The sequence below is a fragment of the Rutidosis leptorrhynchoides genome, chromosome 9, assembly GCF_046630445.1.
Source record: "Rutidosis leptorrhynchoides isolate AG116_Rl617_1_P2 chromosome 9, CSIRO_AGI_Rlap_v1, whole genome shotgun sequence".
NCBI classification, from domain to species: domain Eukaryota; kingdom Viridiplantae; phylum Streptophyta; class Magnoliopsida; order Asterales; family Asteraceae; genus Rutidosis; species Rutidosis leptorrhynchoides.
Window position 1 is genome coordinate 314,161,529 of NC_092341.1, and position 20,413 is coordinate 314,181,941.

The following is a 20,413-nucleotide window of genomic DNA, read 5'->3' on the forward strand; positions in this document are numbered from 1 at the left end:
GAAAGAACCGCATTCAACAGCGGTGCTACTGTCGCAACATTGATTGTAACAGCGTAGCTCATGATCGGTTGAGTGCTCGGGTCTATATTCCTCTCGAAAATCAATCGTAACAATTATTAATAACAATGTCGAACTTATAAATAATAATTAATAGTCACATTAATTAAAAGTTCGTATATTAATCTCATGTATACAACGATTTAAATTTCAATGATCATTATGCATAACATCACAACTACAAAATTAGAAGACATATAGTACACGTACATATGCACATTGTCATCAATATCTAATAAAGCAAACCAAATAATATTCAAAACATTTGCCGTGTAGTTCATAGAGAACATAACATCTCAGATTAATTAATTCATCTAGTACCAACTCGGTACTCAAAATAAATAATGAAGTCACCAAATATAATACAGCTCATAAATAATTCGATAATAATTTGATGACCATAAGAACTTAATTATAATCGCAGTACAATATTTAAACCAATAACCATTTAAATCATGTACAGTATCGAATTATATATGCAAATAACATATTAACATAAAATGTATCTCAGTTTCCAATAATGAGTTTAGGATTATTAAAAGCCAATAACAAATTATATAAATCAAAAAGCATAACAAGATCATATAATATTATACTCATTATATAATATTGTACTCATTGGATTCAATAAAGTTTATACATTTTATCTAAAGTGATGAAAAAATAATTATTCAAGAATCCTTATCCATCCTTATACCTAATCCACTTAATCAAAACCCCACAAATGTCGACTAATGAAAATATCAGTTTTCCATTTAACAAAATTAATCATATCTAATCCACCACTTAATAAAAGGGAATATTATAATTTATTTATAATAAACATTAAAACATTCCATTAAGTTAAATTTGTAGTATATGTGTATGATAGCACAAAATGGCTAAAGAACTCTATTAGCTTTATTGATAAATTAACTGGCTAATATATTACAGGAAACTAACAAAAAAAAGGCCACCACTCAATGTTAAAAGTGAGTTACAAAACAATTCAGAAACAAAGACAATTATCCGGATGACTAAATTATCCCATGAACGATCTCCTAGAAACCAGGCAACTAAACGAAGACATGTTCAAATTATGTCAACAAAATTCCCATATTTCTTATAATCATGATACGATATACGGAGTATAATAAACTCATAACTACGTGTCATGATATATCTCAGTTAGTTATACCAATTGAATTAAACAGCAAGATAAGCAATTAAATTAATTCAATTCATATGATCCGATTATACAAAATCTAAACAAAAACGTGTTCTCACTTTGACTTTTTTGAACCTCAAAAGAGTAACTCAGTTTATGGTTTGTTGTTTATTAATCTGCCCAAATAATAATTTGTATGTAGCCCATTCTCATAATCAGTTTCTAAAAAACCACATATTGATACACATGACATGCAATTAATTAACATGATTAAATTTCAGCAATTAATTTATTAATTATCGTACCAACAGTAAGATGTGTAATCATAGAAATATGAGGTTGGTTCATAAAACGTTAATGAAACGGCATATATTACACATTCAAATCCAACTAGTTAAATTGATATAAAATTCAATAAGTTTCCGAGCAGATTATATATACAGTAACCATACTTTTATAGGCAGTAGCCCCACTTAAGGTCCACGTAAAGATCATATGATCATATTTAAGCATCATAAAAACAGTTCAGTATGTTTATAAAATTACTACGTTATCGCATCTCAATTTCGTATATAATCGAATCTGTTTAAGTTTGTAGGAATATATTATACGAAACTGAAAACAAGTATACATATTATCACAAACATAATAACAAGATTGTAAATATGTATTATAAATAACCAGATTAAGAGCGTAAAGTTAAAATGATCTAACCGATATTAGGTTGAACCGGGCTTGTGTTTGACACAATTCCCTTAAACAGATTCGACGTCTGTTCCCAGGGTACACCGGTCCGAAGCAGCGTATTGCCGGACTTGAACACTTGCCTGATAGATAATCGAACTGTGAGACCTTTATTGCTTTTCAGAGAATGGAACTTGGATCATATAAGAATGGTTATAAGATGTTTGTTGTGTGTTTCTTCATACCCTTAACACTTTATTTATAGTGCAAGTTTCCACCTACTTCCAAAAAGCCATTTAGAATTTTGCACTAAACACACAACTTTGAGACTCGATATCTCATTCACCTTTATTCCGTTTTGGACACACTTTAGTTCGTTGTAAAGCCCACGCTAGTGGCTACAAAACTCATTTTTTATCATCATTAATATTGACTACTCATCATATATTAATTAGTGTCCAATGTTGGTGAAAACACACTTTTAACCAATTTTCCAACACAGAATAGCACATTATAGCAGTTATTGTTGTTTGGTATGAGTAATTTAACTTAGCTTACATATATGACGGTATCATGTAGCAATGTCAAAAAGGCAAGCATCAGAACATGAAGCATTAACAGCTGCACTACCCGAACGATTACAGTTTCTTAACATGTTTCTAGCAGCTCATAGAAGAGTTTTCTATTTTGTACCAATCTCTTTTTACATTTTCTATTTGCCATTAGACTATTATAGCCTATGACAACGTAGTAATACACATTCAAGTTACGAACAACAACATCGTGAGGAAAACTTATAACTAAAAAATAATATTAAGATCAACTAATTGCGCATATAATGATCAGTTTGATATTTTAACTCAATAAAAAGAAACAGCAAGCATATTAAAAACGTAATTCTGCTACCAAACTGGTATTAATAACGGCATAAAAATCAACACTATATGGGGCATTCGCTATTTAAACAATCGCATACTATCAATATACATATATACACAAAGAATTTCTGCTTTTTAAAAAAATATATATATATACACAAAGAACAAAAGATGGAACAAAATTATAGGAATTCATACACATGAAGAATAGACGATTAATCATACCTTACACTATTAAAATCTTAAAGTACCCAAGTTACCTACAACAAATAAAGAGGTAATCAGTTTACATAGTAACAAAATCACTTGAATAACAAATTTCCATTCAACTTAAAAAAATAAATCTGCAAAAAAACATATAAAAAACTGGTTACGATTATCTAACATTCACTCGACAAATAAGCACAACACTTAAAACGTACTTGTTCAGTTTTGCCCCATTATTATCAAAATACAGCAACAAAAACAATATGTATTACATATAGCTAAAAACCCGATTTATGTATACATGTAAAGGCAGTTTGTTTACGTATTTATATATACAATGTAGACAACCACAATCAAGTGATTTACATAAACACTTTTTCAACCCTTTATGCTACAGGTTTTTCATCTATCAATTATATGTATACAATAACAATGTTGATACACCAAAGTCATGAAATCTGTTTTGTGACGGTATGCAAGAACAATGAATTAACAATGTTAAAATCACTATGATGAATATTGGATTGCAATCATCAGTAGATTAACATACAAACATAGATTCAAGAAAAATTAAAAATCAAATAACCTTGTGATGAATAGTAAAATTGCATAATTACACTCGAGTAATCGAAACTGAAGGCCGAAATCGTTGCGTGGATTGATGGTTGATTAATCGTTGCCTAACCGGATGTAACTGATGTGCGTGATCGTGTCCTTTTATTTTGAACGGATTTAGATTTAATTTATTACACGAATTGGTTGTGATTAAATGGCCTTTTTATGATTTCGGATTGATTTCACACATATAGGCAACTTTGTCCTATCCGTATAGTAAGATTTTATTTGGTAAATCCGGATTTTATTTGGTAAATCCGGTTCGTTCCACAGGGAAATGGAGTTTTCAGGTGTTTTAATTGTTAAAAGTTAAATTATTAAAATGGGGGGGTTTTGAATTAGGCTTTAATTATAACTAAACGCAATTTAAATTTAACTAAAACGAAATAACTAAATTAACGAAACTAAATAAAACTACAATTTATACTAATTTGTAAAAAGTAGAGAAATAAGATTTTTCATGGCAATATAGTAAAATAGCAAAAAGTAATTAAAGTTTACAATATGGTAAAAAGTAATACGGTAAAAGTAAATAAAATTTATCTGCGTAGTAAAAAGTGAAATTGATGAGATTTAAAATAAAGTAAAGTAGTAGCTACTAAAATATGTCCCCTCTGGATTATGGATTGTTTTTAAGTCCGATTACGATGTTTTAATATATATCCTTATATTTTATCTTTCGATTTATAAAGATTTAACTAACTAAAATTAAATCTAACTTTCGTTAGATATTGTTTTAGCGAATTAAATTATACCCCGACTATTCAAATTGAGATTTAATCCGGTTTTAACTTTTTCTAATACCAAAATTATAACGGTCTTCCCTTTTTATAATTACACGATTATATAAACTATAATATTACCCAAACCACCGGATCACACTTCTAAATTATTGTCAATAATTTGTCCATATGTCCGTCTAGATCACCGAGGTGTTGAAACATAATTTATGTAAATTTATTGCACTTTCGCTTATTAATTTAATAAATTATGTGATAGGGGTGAAAATATTAAATTATATAACAATGGGTCTATGATTAAACTCAATGTTAAAAATAGTCAAAGTTACACCATAATATTGTAAATGGTTCAATCCATTTGTCCAGAGGTTCTACATTTTAGTCACCACTGTGGGTATTTAGTTGGACATTATAACGACATAAAAATATAAATTATATAAAGTGGACATGGTAACAACAACAACAACAATAATAATAATAATAATAATAATAATAATAATAATAATAATAATAAAAATAACGATAATAACGATACGTGAAAATAAAGTTGGGACGTGGAGACTTACAGCGAGTTGGAACGGTAAAAAGTGATATTATTAGCGTAGCGGTACACGGACAGAACTCTGACTTAAAAACCCGTAAATTAAACGTTACAATACCCAAACTAAACTTATCTTAAACTAAAATAATAATTATAAATATAAATATATTTAAGAGACAGAGAATGAAAATGGAAAATGAAATATTATGTTGGTTTTCTAACTCGATCAGAACACAGCCTTTTATAGGCATTTTTTGGATTTTTGATCCCCATGCAAGTGCATGAGGTTTTAGTGTATTTGTCATGCACTTGCATGGGCTTGGTTTCCAGCTCATATTACCTTGGACACTAGCTTATCGACATAGATTAAAATAAATATAATATATATATATATATATATATATATATATATATATATATATATATATATATATATATATATATATAATTTATATAATTTATATAATTATATATATATTATATTATATTCTTGTGCATAGTTGACTCGTAATTTTGGCTCCGTTGTCTCGTACGTTTACGCCCGGTTTATGTCTCGGTCTCGGTTTCTCGAACGCATTTTCGTATAATTTAATATCGTGTACTTTGCGTTCCGCGACTTGTACTTTTGTCAATTTTTAGCCGTTATTCATCGATAAATTAAACCACTTGGAGTGTAACTTGTACTTTTGAGCATTTTGGACGTTTTGGTCTTTCAAATCTTCGTTTTCGTCTTTAAATCTTCATTTTCGAGCGATTTGCGTCTTTCATCTTCGCACTTATTTATTTAAACGATTACAACTAAAAATAAGGAAATTACAATTAAAAACATTACATATTGGAACAATATTGCGTCTAAATATATGATCATTTTAAGCAATATCAAATATCCCCACACTTGAACGTTGCTTGTCCTCAAGCAATACCAAACTTGAAATAAACTTCACTCAAATCACTTCTTTATTCTCACACTTTATACATCAGTGATTTTGATACGGCGGTATAAACAATGATAGTAACGATGTGGTTTACAGTCCCACATGACTATGAAAATTTAGATCCTTAAGGAAATTGGATCTTTATGAAAACTTTTGATCTTTTAAAAATTCAAGCTAGATTTTACCCTAGACAAGTTTTCCGATTTAACCCTTTATTGGTGTTGCAAAATGTTTTTGTGGGTTTTGTGGGTTTCAGATTTTTAAATTTTAGCTCAAAACTTGCGGTTTTGTGTCACCCACTTGCTAACATTGTATTAGGAAAGCACACGTCCAGTATACTTGCTCCGTATATTACCTTTTGGTAAACTACCGTCCGGTTGTAAAGGAAAGCGTTGAACAAGCAACTATTAAGGCAATGTCTAATGACATGCATTTGATTATGGTCCAAAAACGTGTCGGATGCAATTACTATCCTTTGTAGGAGAAATAGCAAAGATCACCCTCTAATTTTTCGGTCTGGCACAAGGTCCTGTCTTTGACCATGCTATGCAACCACCATTCTTACGGTTGACACCCGATTTAGTTCAGGTGACCTAATGAATTCTGATGAATTCTTAGGATTTTACGTTCAATGGTAATGAACGCGTTGAAAATAGGTTTTCAGAAAAAAAATCGGTTTTAATTTGATCAAAATATTTTCTCGTTCAAGCTCGAGTTTAGATATCATTGAATTCCATGAGTTTGTAATTCTCAATCTTTAATGTCAATCTCAAGGATTGAGTAATATCAGGCTTAAAAGCTGATTTTTAATCTTTAAGGAGATTATCCTTTCTGGGGGTCTGATTCAATAGTCTTATCAAGCTAATTTGCACAGCGCCCTCCCCATTTTACGAGACAGATCCACTCATGGATAGGATAAGTCTGACCACTTGGCGACCCTGTTTGATGCCGAGGTCCATGGATTTCCAGCTGATTTTCGAGAAAACTTTTCAAGGTTTTTCGTAGACTCTACAACTGGTCTGGATGACAACTTCCTGACCTAAATCAAGAAGCGCGTTTCTTTTTCTGAAGAATTTACTTCATTTTAATGATGGAATTGATTCATCGTGTAGATCCATCTTTTCTTTAATTTTTCAAATTTAATGGGTAAAACAAATTTATACAACCCAAAGCAAAAGTACCTGCAATAAACTTCACACAAACATGTGATTCTCCCCACACTTAGCTTTTTTCTTGAATCTTTTTATTTCTGATTTAATCAAATAAATTCATGAATTTGGTAGTTTCTCAGTTTATGTTCTCCTTGAGGTAACAATAATTTCGGTATTAACACCTAATTTTATCGTTCATAAACATATTAAACAAGATTTGAATTCATTTAGTTAAAAATTTTAAAATTTTCACAAAATTTAGAAAATAAGTCAAGTGTATAAACCCGAAAGAATTTATAATCTCTCTCCACACTTGAGATCGTGCAATGCCCTCAATTGCAATGAAATCAGAAAAGATAAAATTCAGGAGGGCAATTAGTATAGAAAGGGAGTTAAAACCTCTTTAATTAAAAAGCTGTAACTTAATACCAGTCTTTGAAAATGCATCTTTTACCCTTATATAAACTACAAACATATATACATATTTTTGAAGTTTGGTATATTACCCCACATTCATATAATATTTTTGGCATACTTTAGATCAATAATATTAAAATAATGATAACAAAATTTTTCGCCCCGTCCTTGGGTAAAGCAATTTCGGTTCTACGACCTAGTGTTTAACTCACGACGAATTTTAGAAATCATTTTTTTAAACTTAAAGAAATAAAGTAAATTTTATTTTTAAATTCACACAAAACTTAAATTTAAAAAGCATATTAATTTCATACAAAACTTAAAAAAAATTCAGAATGGAGGGAGAATACTAGTTCTTTAGTGTCTGCTAGGGAAAGACCAATCGGGCTCCACTCTCGAAATATTTTGAAACGTTTTAAGAAGGCGAGTGTTTAGCTAAAATTACCTTGTATTCATTTGTCCTTAGGGTAGAATGTGATGTCATCTCTTTCAGTGTTGTTGAACCCTTCATAATAGAATTTAAGTCTATGACCATTCACATTAAAAGTACCACCATTCTTGCCATATAACTTTACGTATCCAGATGGAAATGCATTTTTTACTTCATACGGTCCCGTCCATCGGGACTTAAGTTTCCCAGGTGAAAACTTAAAACGTGATTGAAAAACTAGAACTTTGTCTCCCGGTTCAAATGCTTTCTTCTCTTTTAAGTGAGCATCGTGCCATTTCTTAGTTTTCTCTTTGTAAGATCTCGAGTTTTCATATGCTTGAAGTCTTAGCTCATCTAATTCATGCAATTGTAAGAATCGATTTTCTTCGGCTTCCACAAGGTCTGTATTACATTCTTTTAGTGCCCAATACGCCTTGTGTTCAACCTCGACAGGTAGATGACATGCCTTACCATATATTAATCGGAAAGGAGTGGTACCAATGGGCGTTTTGAATGCGGTTCTAAATGCCCACAGCGCATCATCTAGCTTTCGATGCCAGATTTTTGGATTATTCTTAACCGTTCTTTCTAAAATTCGTTTAACACCTCGATTTGTGTTTTCAACTTGGCCACTCGTTTGAGGGTGGTAAGAAGTTGAGAAACGATGATTAACTCCGTACTTTTTCAGCACTTTCTCGAGTAATTAATTTGTAAAATGAGTTCCACGATCACTGATTAATGCTTTTGGAATCCCGAAATGCGAGAAAAGGTTTTTAAGAAAGCTGACAACAACTCGAGCATCGTTAGTGGGTACGGCTTTTGCTTCAGCCCATTTAGAAACATAATCGACTGCTACGAGAATGTATTTGCATTTGTTAGAAGCGGGGAATGGACCCATGAAGTCAATACCCCAAATGTCAAATACTTCGCATACTAGTATGCTTTGTTGTGGCATTTCGTCTCTCTTGAAGATATTTCCAGATCTTTGACAAGCGTCACAGGTTTTTACCATATTGTATGCATCTTTGAAAATTGTAGGCCAGTAAAAACCTGAGTCAAAGACCTTCTTAGCTGTATAGCTTGGTTCGAAATGTCCACTAGCCGGTCCTTCATGACAGTGCTCTAGAATTTGTTTAGCTTCTTTGCCATATACATATCGACGAATAACTTGATCTTCTCCTATACGAAAGAGATTAGGGCTTTCCCAGAAGTAAAACTTCAGATCAGCGAAAAATTTCTTCTTTTGCTGGTAAGTTTGATTTTTAACAAGAATTCCTGCGGCTAGATAGTTGGCAAAGTCCGCAAACCATGGAATTTCTTCTTCCGTTTCAATTTTCATTAGGAACTCGTCCGAAAAAGTATCGTGAATAACAGATTCGTCGAGTGTTTCTAAGTTAGGATTTTCAAGACGGGACAAGTGATCCGCAGCGAGATTTTCAGCACCCTTTTTATCTTTGATTTCAATGTTGAATTCTTGTAGGAGAAGAATCCAATGAATGAGTCTAGGTTTAGCATCTTACTTTTTGAATAAGTACTTTAGGGCTGAATGATTGGTATAAACAATTGTTTTAGATAACACTCGGTAAGATCTAAACTTATCGAAAGCAAAAACTACTGCAAGAAGCTCCTTCTCAGTAGTTGTGTAATTCAACTGAGCTCTTGTAAGTGTTTTACTTGCATAGTAGATTGGTTGAAATTTGTTATCTTGACGTTGACCTATAACAGTTCCCAGCGCGAAATCACTAGCATCACACATTAGCTCGAAAGGTTTGGACCAGTCGGGTGATACCATAATAGGTGCATTCGTAAGTTTCTCTTTCAGAATGGAGAAAGCATTTAGACATTCGTCGTTGAAATCGAATGTAATGTCTTTCTCAAGAAGTTTAGTCATGGGTCGAGCGATTTTGGAAAAGTCCTTTATGAATCGCCGATAGAATCCCGCATGACCAAGGAAACTACGAATTCCCTTGACATTAGTTGGAGGAGGAAGTTTTGAAATAACGTCGATCTTAGCTTTGTCTACTTCCATTCCAGCTCGAGAAATCTTGTGTCCTAAAACAATGCCTTCCTTCACCATGAAGTGGCATTTCTCCCAGTTTAAAACAAGATTTGATTCTTCACAATGAATTAGCATTCGTTCAAGGTTTGAGAGACATGAGTTGAAGGAGTCTCCAAAAACATAGAAATCGTCCATAAAGACTTCTATACTTTCTTCAATCATGTCATGAAAAATTGCCATCATACACCTTTGGAAGGTGCCTGGTGCGTTGCATAATCCGAATGGCATTCGTCGGTAGGCAAAAGTACCAAATGGACAAGTAAATGTGGTCTTGTCTTGGTCTTTTGGATCAATTGGAATTTGAAAATAACCGGAGAATCCATCAAGGAAATAGTAATAATCTTTTCCCACCAAACGTTCTAGCATTTGGTCGATAAATGGTAGCGGGAAATGATCTTTCCTTGTAGCGTCGTTTAGACGACGATAGTCTATACAGACTCTCCACCCAGTCACTGTTCTTGTAGGAACGAGTTCATCTTTATCATTTAGAATAACAGTCGTACCCCTTTTCTTGGGTACTACTTGCACAGGACTAACCCACGGGCTATCGGATATAGGGTAAATTAACCCGGCATTAAGTAATTTGATGACCTCTTTTTTAACAACTTCTTTCATGTTAGGGTTTAACCTCCATTGCCTTTGTACCACGGGTTTAAAATCTTCTTCCATTAGGATTTTGTGAGTACAATAAGCAGGGTTAACCCCAGGAATATAAGTTGTTTTCCAAGCAATTACCTTTTTGTGGGTTTTTAAAACAGACATTAATCTACCCTTTTCATCATTGGAAAGTTTTGATGAAATTATGACGGGTAATTGTGATGTTCCTTGGAGATAAGCATACTCCAAATGTTCCGGGAGTTCTTTAAGCTCCTAGGTGGGTGGTTCTTCCAAGGAAGATTTTATCCGGAACCTATTACCATTGGTAATTTCTTCAAAAGGTTCATCTTCCCTAGGAATTTCTTCTTCTACGTATTTTTCATCAGTGAATACCTTCAACAGCTTGTCTAACTCTATATCGACATCAAAATTTTCACCTTCACCCATCGGGGTGAAATCTGAGGTGTCGATATTTAATAGTTCTTGTAGTTCTTCCTCAATACAACAATCAACAATGTCTATTTGGAAACATTCGTCATCAGGAGACATAGGGTGTTTCATAGCCTTATCTATGTTCAATATAATTCTATCCTCCCCCACACCTAAGCTAAAATTTTTCTCTTTTATACGCACAATTGCATCTGCAGTATTTAGAAAGGGACGCCCTAGAATTAGTGGAACCTTACTATCTTCTTTCATTTCAAGAACAACGAAATCAGCAGGAAAGATTAAGTGATTTACTTTAACCAGTAGGTTTTCAGCAATGCCAATAGGATAGTTGTAAGTTCTATCAGCTAATCGTATACACATCTTAGTTGGTTTTAGATCACCTAAGTTCAATTTTAAGTACAAAGAGTGAGGCATAAGATTAATGCTTGCTCCTAAATCAGCTAATGCATCGTACATTACTGAATCTCCCATCAGACAAGGAATGATGAAACTTCCAGGATCTCTAAGTTTTGGTGGCAAATTTTGCTTTTGTAAAATTGCCGAGCATTCCTCATTAAGGAATGTGGTTGACACTTCTGCATATTTTCCTTTGTCTGCTATAAGATCTTTGATAAACCTTCCATAATTCAGCATACCCGCAAGAACATCTACAAGCGGTACATTTATACAAATTTGCTTAATCATTTCAGCAAACTTGTTGTATTGTGCTTGTAATTTATCTTGCTTCAAACGTTGCGGATATGGAATTGGAGGTTTGTATACCTTCAATGGTGGTTGATTTTGAGTCTTTGGTGCGTTTGTGGTTGGCATCATATTTTCTTCCACCACAGGTTCTTTGTCTTTTGAAACAGGAATAGGAGAACGAGGGTTTGGAATATCGGGGTTAATGGTTAACCCACTTTTCGTAGTTATGGAATTAACTTGTGAAAAATTACTTGGATTTTGAGTTTCCTTACCCTTAGGGTTTGGTTGCGTGTTGGATGGTAAAGTTCCTGATTGCCTTTCAGCAAGCAATTGGGATATTCTTCCCATATCTCTTTCAAGGTTTTGAATTGACGCTTGATGATTCCTTTGCACTTGCTCATTTCCTGTTTGGACTTGATGTAATTGTCTCTTCACTTGCTCATTCGTTTCTGATTGACTTTTGACAAAATTCATCATAACTTCTTCAAAGTTAGATTTCTTCTCTACTGGTTGCGTGTTATGATTTTGTTGTTGATATGGTAATTGAGGTAACGGTTGTTGTTGGAAATTTTGTTGAGGTGGAAATGGAGGTTGGTTTCTATTGAAAAAGCCAGGTAGTCCATTTCTTTGAAAAGTAAAATTCTTCGGGTTTTGATATCCTGGGTTTGCAGGTTGATAATTAGAATTCCCTCCTTGAAAATTGCCTTGTCTTTGATTGGCCATAAAATTAACTTGTGTTACTGAGTTCATTGGCCGATCATTGATATCACAATCTTTCGTGAAATGTAGCTGTCCACAGATTTCACAGCCTACTTGCAATGCTAAAACTGTTGAATTTAGTTTCTCTATTTCTCTTCCAAACTTTTTGAATTGATTCGACAGTGAAGCTATGGTTGTGTTGTTGTCTTCATTTTCTTCAAGGCTTGCAACCGTCCTTCTAGGTTGTTGATCTCTAGACGGTGTCCATTCAAAAGTATGAACTGACATGTCTTCTAACATGTCATACGCTTGATTTGGTGATTTGTACATAAATACTCCTCCAGCGGAGGAATCTAATATACCACGAGTATGTTCATCAATACCACGATAAAAAGTTTGTACTATTTGCCCTTTTTGCAAATCGTGTTGCGGACAATTTCGTAACATTCTTTTTAATCTTTCCCATGCATCATAAAGAGTTTCATCCGCCTTTTGTTTAAAAGTGGTGATTTCAGTTCTAAGTCTTTCGGCTTTTGCCGGTGGGAAAAATCGGGTAATGAATTTATCTCTTAATTCGTTAAAAGTTGTGATAGAATCAGGTTTTGATGCTTTCAACCATGCTTTTGCGTCTCCGATTAACGAGTATGGAAAAGTTCTTAACTTAAATGCATCTGAAGAAACATCTTTGTTTTTATACAGTTCACATAAATCTTCAAAAGCTTCTAGATGTTCTATCGGATTATTATTAAGTCTTCCGTCGAATTGGTTCTCACGAACCATGTGCATAAATTGCCCCTTGACTTCTCAGTTTTCAGCCTCAATTTCAGGTCTTCTTATAGGTGCAAGAGCGAGAGGGGAACAGTTTGTCTGGTATTCCACATTGGTAGATCATTTGGATCAGGTATTACTTCAGCCATTTCTTCTTTAATGACGATGGTTTCAGGTTCAGTTTTGATTTCTGGTTGACCAGTAATGTTTCCTACCTGTTTTTTGATATTTTTCGGTGTTTTCGGTTTACTAGTACTACCTAAATTTTTTTGTTTTTCCTGTTTTAATCTTTTGATCAAGCCTTTTTCAGGTTCTGGATTAAGTGCAACGAGTTTAGGATTTCCTGAACGGGTCATACAATTACTAAATTGTATGTAGTCTTAAAGGATTTATTCACTAAGTGTATAAACATTGAACTTTCTTGAAAATGAATTTTCACGAAAGGATCGAATAACATAAAAACAATGATAAAAACCTTTAAACAAACAGATTTTCCTTCTGATTTTGCCCACGTTTTGAATAGCCAAAAGATGCAGCAGAGGGGCAGGATTCGTTTGGTCCCAATATAATTAGGTACTGTTTGGCTCCAATAACCCAGTCCACGTACAAATCCAACTACTACTACGAATCAGAAAAAATATCTATTTATTTAACTGCCAACTTTTCCTCGGCAGCGGCGCCAAAAAGTTGATGTGCGTGATCGTGTCCTTTTATTTTGAACGGATTTAGATTTAATTTATTACACGAATTGGTTGTGATTAAATGGCTTTTTTATGATTTCGGATTGATTTCACACATATAGGCAACTTTGTCCTATCCGTATAGTAATATTTTATTTGGTAAATCCGGTTCATACCACAGGGAAATGGAGTTTTCAGGTGTTTTAATTGTTAAAAGTTAAACTATTAAAATGGGGGGTTTTTGGATTAGGCTTTAATTATAACTAAACGCAATTTAAATTTAACTAAAACGAAATAACTAAATTAACGAAACTAAATAAAACTACAATTTATATTAATTTGTAAAAAGAAGAGAAATAAGATTTTTCATGGCAATATAGTAAAATAGTAAAAAGTAATTAAAGTTTACAATATGGTAAAAAGTAATACGGTAAAAGTAAATAAAATTTATCTGCGTAGTAAAAAGTGAAATTGATGAGATTTAAAATAAAGTAAAGTAGTGGCTACTAAAATATGTCCCCTCTGGATTATGGATTGTTTTTAAGTCCGATTACGATGTTTTAATATATATCCTTATATTTTATCTTTCGATTTATAAAGATTTAACTAACTAAAATTAAATCTAACTTTCGTTAGATATTGTTTTAGTGAATTAAATTATACCCCGACTATTCAAATTGAGATTTAATCCGGTTTTAACTTTCGCTAATACCAAAATTATAACGGTCTTCCCTTTTTATAATTACACGATTATATAAACTATAATATTACCCAAACCACAGGATCACACTTCTAAATTGTTGTCAATAATTTGTCCATATGTCCGTCTAGATCACCGAGGTGTTGAAACATAATTTATGTAAATTTATTGCACTTTCGCTTATTAATTTAATAAATTATGTGATAGGGGTGAAAATATTAAATTATATAACAATGGGTTTATGATTAAACTTGTAGTGACCCGAACTTTTCCATGTTTATATATATTAATTGAGATTGATATTTACATTATTAAATGTTTCCAACATGTTAAGCAATCAAAATTTGTTAAGACTTGATTAATTGAAATAGGTTTCATATAGACAATTGACCACCCAAGTTGACCGGTGATTCACGAACGTTAAAACTTGTAAAAACTATATGATGACATATATATGGTTATATATATAGTTAACATGATATTATGATAAGTAAACATATCATTAAGTATATTAACAATGAACTACATATGTAAAAACAAGACTACTAACTTAATGATTTTGAAACGAGACATATATGTAACGATTATCGTTGTAACGACATTTAATGTATATATATCATATTAAGAGATATTCGTACATCATAATATCATGATAATATAATAATTTAAAATCTCTTTTGATATTATAAACATTGGGTTAACAACATTTAACAAGATCGTTAACCTAAAGGTTTCAAAACAACATTTACATGTAACGACTAACGATGACTTAACGACTCAGTTAAAATGTATATACATGTAGTGTTTTAATATGTATTTATACACTTTTGAAAGACTTCAATACACTTATCAAAATACTTCTACTTAACAAAAATGCTTACAATTACATCCTCGTTCAGTTTCATCAACAATTCTACTCGTATGCACCCGTATTCGTACTCGTACAATACACAGCTTTTAGATGTATGTACTATTGGTATATACACTCCAATGATCAGCTCTTAGCAGCCCATGTGAGTCACCTAACACATGTGGGAACCATCATTTGGCAACTAGCATGAAATATCTCATAAAATTACAAAAATATGAGTAATCATTCATGACTTATTTACATGAAAACAAAATTACATATCCTTTATATCTAATCCATACACCAACGACCAAAAACACCTACAAACACTTTCATTCTTCAATTTTCTTCATCTAATTGATCTCTCTCAAGTTCTATCTTCAAGTTCTAAGTGTTCTTCATAAATTCCAAAAGTTCTAGTTTCATAAAATCAAGAATACTTTCAAGTTTGCTAGCTCACTTCCAATCTTGTAAGGTGATCATCCAACCTCAAGAAATCTTTGTTTCTTACAGTACTTTATCATTCTAATACAAGGTAATAATCATATTCAAACTTTGGTTCAATTTCTATAACTATAACAATCTTATTTCAAGTGATGATCTTACTTGAACTTGTTTTCGTGTCATGATTCTGCTTCAAGAACTTCGAGCCATCCAAGGATCCATTGAAGCTAGATCCATTTTTATCTTTTCCAGTAGGTTTATCCAAGGAATTTAAGGTAGTAATTATGTTCATAACATCATTCGATTCATACATATAAAGCTATCTTATTCGAAGGTTTAAACTTGTAATCACTAGAACATAGTTTAGTTAATTCTAAACTTGTTCACAAACAAAAGTTAATCCTTCTAACTTGACTTTTAAAATCAACTAAACACATGTTCTATATCTATATGATATGCTAACTTAATGATTTAAAACCTGGAAACACGAAAAACACCGTAAAACCGGATTTACGCCGTCGTAGTAACACCGCGGGCTGTTTTGGGTTAGTTAATTAAAAACTATGATAAAATTTGATTTAAAAGTTGTTATTCTGAGAAAATGATTTTTATTATGAACATGAAACTATATCCAAAAATTATGGTTAGACTCAAAGTGGAAGTATGTTTTCTAAAATGGTCATCTAGACGTCGTTCTTTCGACTGAAATGACTACCTTTACAAAAACGACTTGTAACTTATTTTTCCGACTATAAACCTATACTTTTCTGTTTAGATTCATAAAATAGAGTTCAATATGAAACCATAGCAATTTGATTCACTCAAAACGGATTTAAAATGAAGAAGTTATGGGTAAAACAAGATTGAATAATTTTTCTCATTTTAGCTACGTGAAAATTGGTAACAAATCTATTCCAACCATAACTTAATCAACTTGTATTGTATATTATGTAATCTTGAGATACCATAGACACGTATACAATGTTTCAACCTATCATGTCGACACATCTATGTATATTTCGGAACAACCATAGACACTCTATATGTGAATGTTGGAGTTAGCTATACAGGGTTGAGGTTGATTCCAAAATATATATAGTTTGAGTTGTGATCAATACTGAGATACGTATACACTGGGTCGTGGATTGATTCAAGATAATATTTATCGATTTATTTCTGTACATCTAACTGTGGACAACTAGTTGTAGGTTACTAACGAGGACAGCTGACTTAATAAACTTAAAACATCAAAATATATTAAAAGTGTTGTAAATATATTTTAAACATACTTTGATATATATGTATATATTGTTATAGGTTCGTGAATCAACCAGTGGCCAAGTCTTACTTCCCGACGAAGTAAAAATCTGTGAAAGTGAGTTATAGTCCCACTTTTAAAATCTAATATTTTTGGGATGAGAATACATGCAGGTTTTATAAATGATTTACAAAATAGACACAAGTACGTGAAACTACATTCTATGGTTGAATTATCGAAATCGAATATGCCCCTTTTTATTAAGTCTGGTAATCTAAGAATTAGGGAACAGACACCCTAATTGACGCGAATCCTAAAGATAGATCTATCGGGCCCAACAAGCCCCATCCAAAGTACCGGATGCTTTAGTACTTCGAAATTTATATCATATCCGAAGGGTGTCCCGGAATGATGGGGATATTCTTATATATGCATCTTGTTAATGTCGGTTACCAGGTGTTCACCATATGAATGATTTTTATCTCTATGTATGGGATGTGTATTGAAATATGAAATCTTGTGGTCTATTATTATGATTTGATATATATAGGTTAAACCTATAACTCACCAACATTTTTGTTGACGTTTTAAGCATGTTTATTCTCAGGTGATTATTAAGAGCTTCCGCTGTCGCATACTTAAATAAGGACGAGATTTGGAGTCCATGCTTGTATGATATTGTGTAAAAACTGCATTCAAGAAACTTATTTTGTTGTAACATATTTGTATTGTAAACCATTATGTAATGGTCGTGTGTAAACAGGATATTTTAGATTATCATTATTTGATAATCTACGTAAAGCTTTTTAAACCTTTATTGATGAAATAAAGGTTATGGTTTGTTTTAAAATGAATGCAGTCTTTGAAAAACATCTCATATAGAGGTCAAAACCTCGCAACGAAATCAATTAATATGGAACGTTTTTAATCAATAAGAACGGGACATTTCAGTTGGTATCCGAGCGTTGGTCTTAGAGAACCAGAATTTTGCATTAGTGTGTCTTATCGAGTTTGTTAGGATGCATTAGTGAGTCTGGACTTCGGCCGTGTTTACTTGAAAAATGATTGCTTAACAAATTTTGTTGGAAACTATATATTTTTAACATATGAATATTATGTGATATATTAATCTCTTATCGTGTTTGATATTATGTGATAGATGTCTACCTCTAGAACAAGTCCCATTGACTCTCCTAATAATAATGAAGAGTCAAATGTAAATTGGAATGATTCGTGGACTGATTCACAAGTTCCCGAAGAGGAACCGGAAGAAGAGTCGGAACCGGAAGAAGAGTCGGAACCGGAAGAAGACTCGGAACCGGAAGAAGAATCGGAACCGGAAGAAGAAATAGAACCGGTGGGGGAAATAATAAAACGGTTAAGTAAAAGAGAATCCTCAACCATCCGACCAAGGTTAATTATGGTCAATGGTGTTTCCGCCAAGGAAGCAAAATATTGGGAGGATTACCAATTCTCCGATGAATCGGATTCCGATGAGAATTCCGATGATGTTATAGAAATTACCCCAACTGAATTTAAAAAGGCAAAAGAAAATAATAAGGGAAAGGGCATAAAAATAGAGAAATCTAATTCCAACCCCGATGAACTTTATATGTATCGTCAACCCCCGAAGTCCTTAAGTTGTAACAATGACCCGGGAACCTCTAAACCACCAGGTTTTTCTAAACCAATGTGGACAACGACGGCTCGTATTAGGGGAACATCATATATCCCTAGAAACTTGGCAAAACGAACCAAAACCGAACAAGAAGAAATGAGCGAGTCGGAATAAGATAGTTGAATTCATGTGGTGTAATATATGTAATATAGTGTGCTTATGCTTTATGATATATGTAAAAATTGCTTGTATTAATAAGTATTTTTTTTATGAATCTAACTCGTGTCTATTTTACAGTATAAAAAACACAAAATGGATAGACAACCCAATATTTTAAGAGACCTACCCGGAGACATGATTGATGAAATCTTGTCTAGAGTCGGTCAGAATTCCTCGGCACAACTATTTAAGGCGAGATCAGTTTGTAAGACATTCGAAGAACGTTCCAAGAATGCCTTGGTTTATAAAAGGCTTTCGTTCGGAAGATGGGGAATATCACATTGGGAAATCCATAAGTTACGATGTGTTTACTTTGACGCATATATTGCGGGGAACCCAAATGCTATTTTACGCAACGGGTTAAGAAATTATTTTGACTCAGTATATCCGAATATAGGACTTCGTGATTTAGAAAAAGCAGCTAACATGCAACATAAAGAAGCATGTTATGCTTACGGGTTAGTAATGTTCTCTTCTCACCAAAGTGAGAACAAGAACATCGGGCTACAACTATTAAACAAAACGTTCCCACAAGTGACGGAGTCGGTAATTGGGGTAAGAAATGAGGTTTTTAGGTTATTACGAGACTGTTGGTCATTACGTAACCCTCGTCCCTTTGACGACGTTACAACACGCTGTCTTATCAACGGCCATAACGGTTATGTTCCACAAGACCAAGGATGGGAAGTAATCCTAGTAAAACCAGAATGCATGACTTGTTTCTGGACGTATGAATTACGTGTCTTTATTGCTTTTGCTGAACGACTTGTGTACTAGCTAGAATTATCTTCACAACCATCTTGTATCAAATTTATTGTGTGCTATATTTCATGCTATATGTAAAATAAGTGGTATAGTAAGTTTGTAAAATATTGTGTAAAAGTTTGAACGCGAAATATTATTATAATCAGTTTTTCATATAGAATTGTAGTAGTTGAATTGTATATTAGCTACTAAGTATGAACTTAACGGGTAGGTACTACCCGAATTTAAACTTATAAAACGCTAATATGAAGAAAAAGCTTTTATAAATAAGTTCATATTATGCTACGAAATACTATTAACTACTCTTAATATTCTGTATGATTAACTTGTTCCATTGGACTATTTTGAAGGAAATGGCACCGACTACTCGACATACCGTGAATATGAATGAGGAGGAATTCCGTACTTTTCTAGCTTCAAACATAGCCGCAGTACAGGCTGCGCTACATACCAACAATAACCTTGGATCTGGCAGTACAGGAAATCTTGTAGGATGCACCTACAAAGAATTCACTGCCTGCAAACCTTTGGAATTTGATGGAACCGAAGGACCGATCGGATTGAAACGGTGGACCGAGAAGGTCGAATCGGTGTTTGCCATAAGTAAGTGTACTGAAGAGGACAAAGTAAAGTACGCTACGCATACCTTCACAGGTTCTGCGTTAACATGGTGGAATACCTATCTAGAGCAAGTGGGACAAGACGATGCGTACGCACTACCGTGGTCAGCATTCAAGCACTTGATGAACGAGAAATACCGTCCCAGAACCGAGGTCAATAAGCTCAAGACAGAACTTAGAGGGTTACGAACCCAAGGATT

The 20,413-nt window shown here is 32.9% G+C and overlaps 1 non-coding gene across 1 annotated transcript; it reads left to right on the top strand.

The window, feature by feature from the left end:
* The first annotated feature begins 12,709 nt into the window (after positions 1-12,709).
* LOC139869667 (small nucleolar RNA R71) lies at positions 12,710-12,816 on the top strand. The gene has a single exon (XR_011766251.1). It is a non-coding gene; the product is annotated as a small nucleolar RNA R71 (small nucleolar RNA).
* The last annotated feature ends 7,597 nt before the right edge of the window (positions 12,817-20,413 follow it).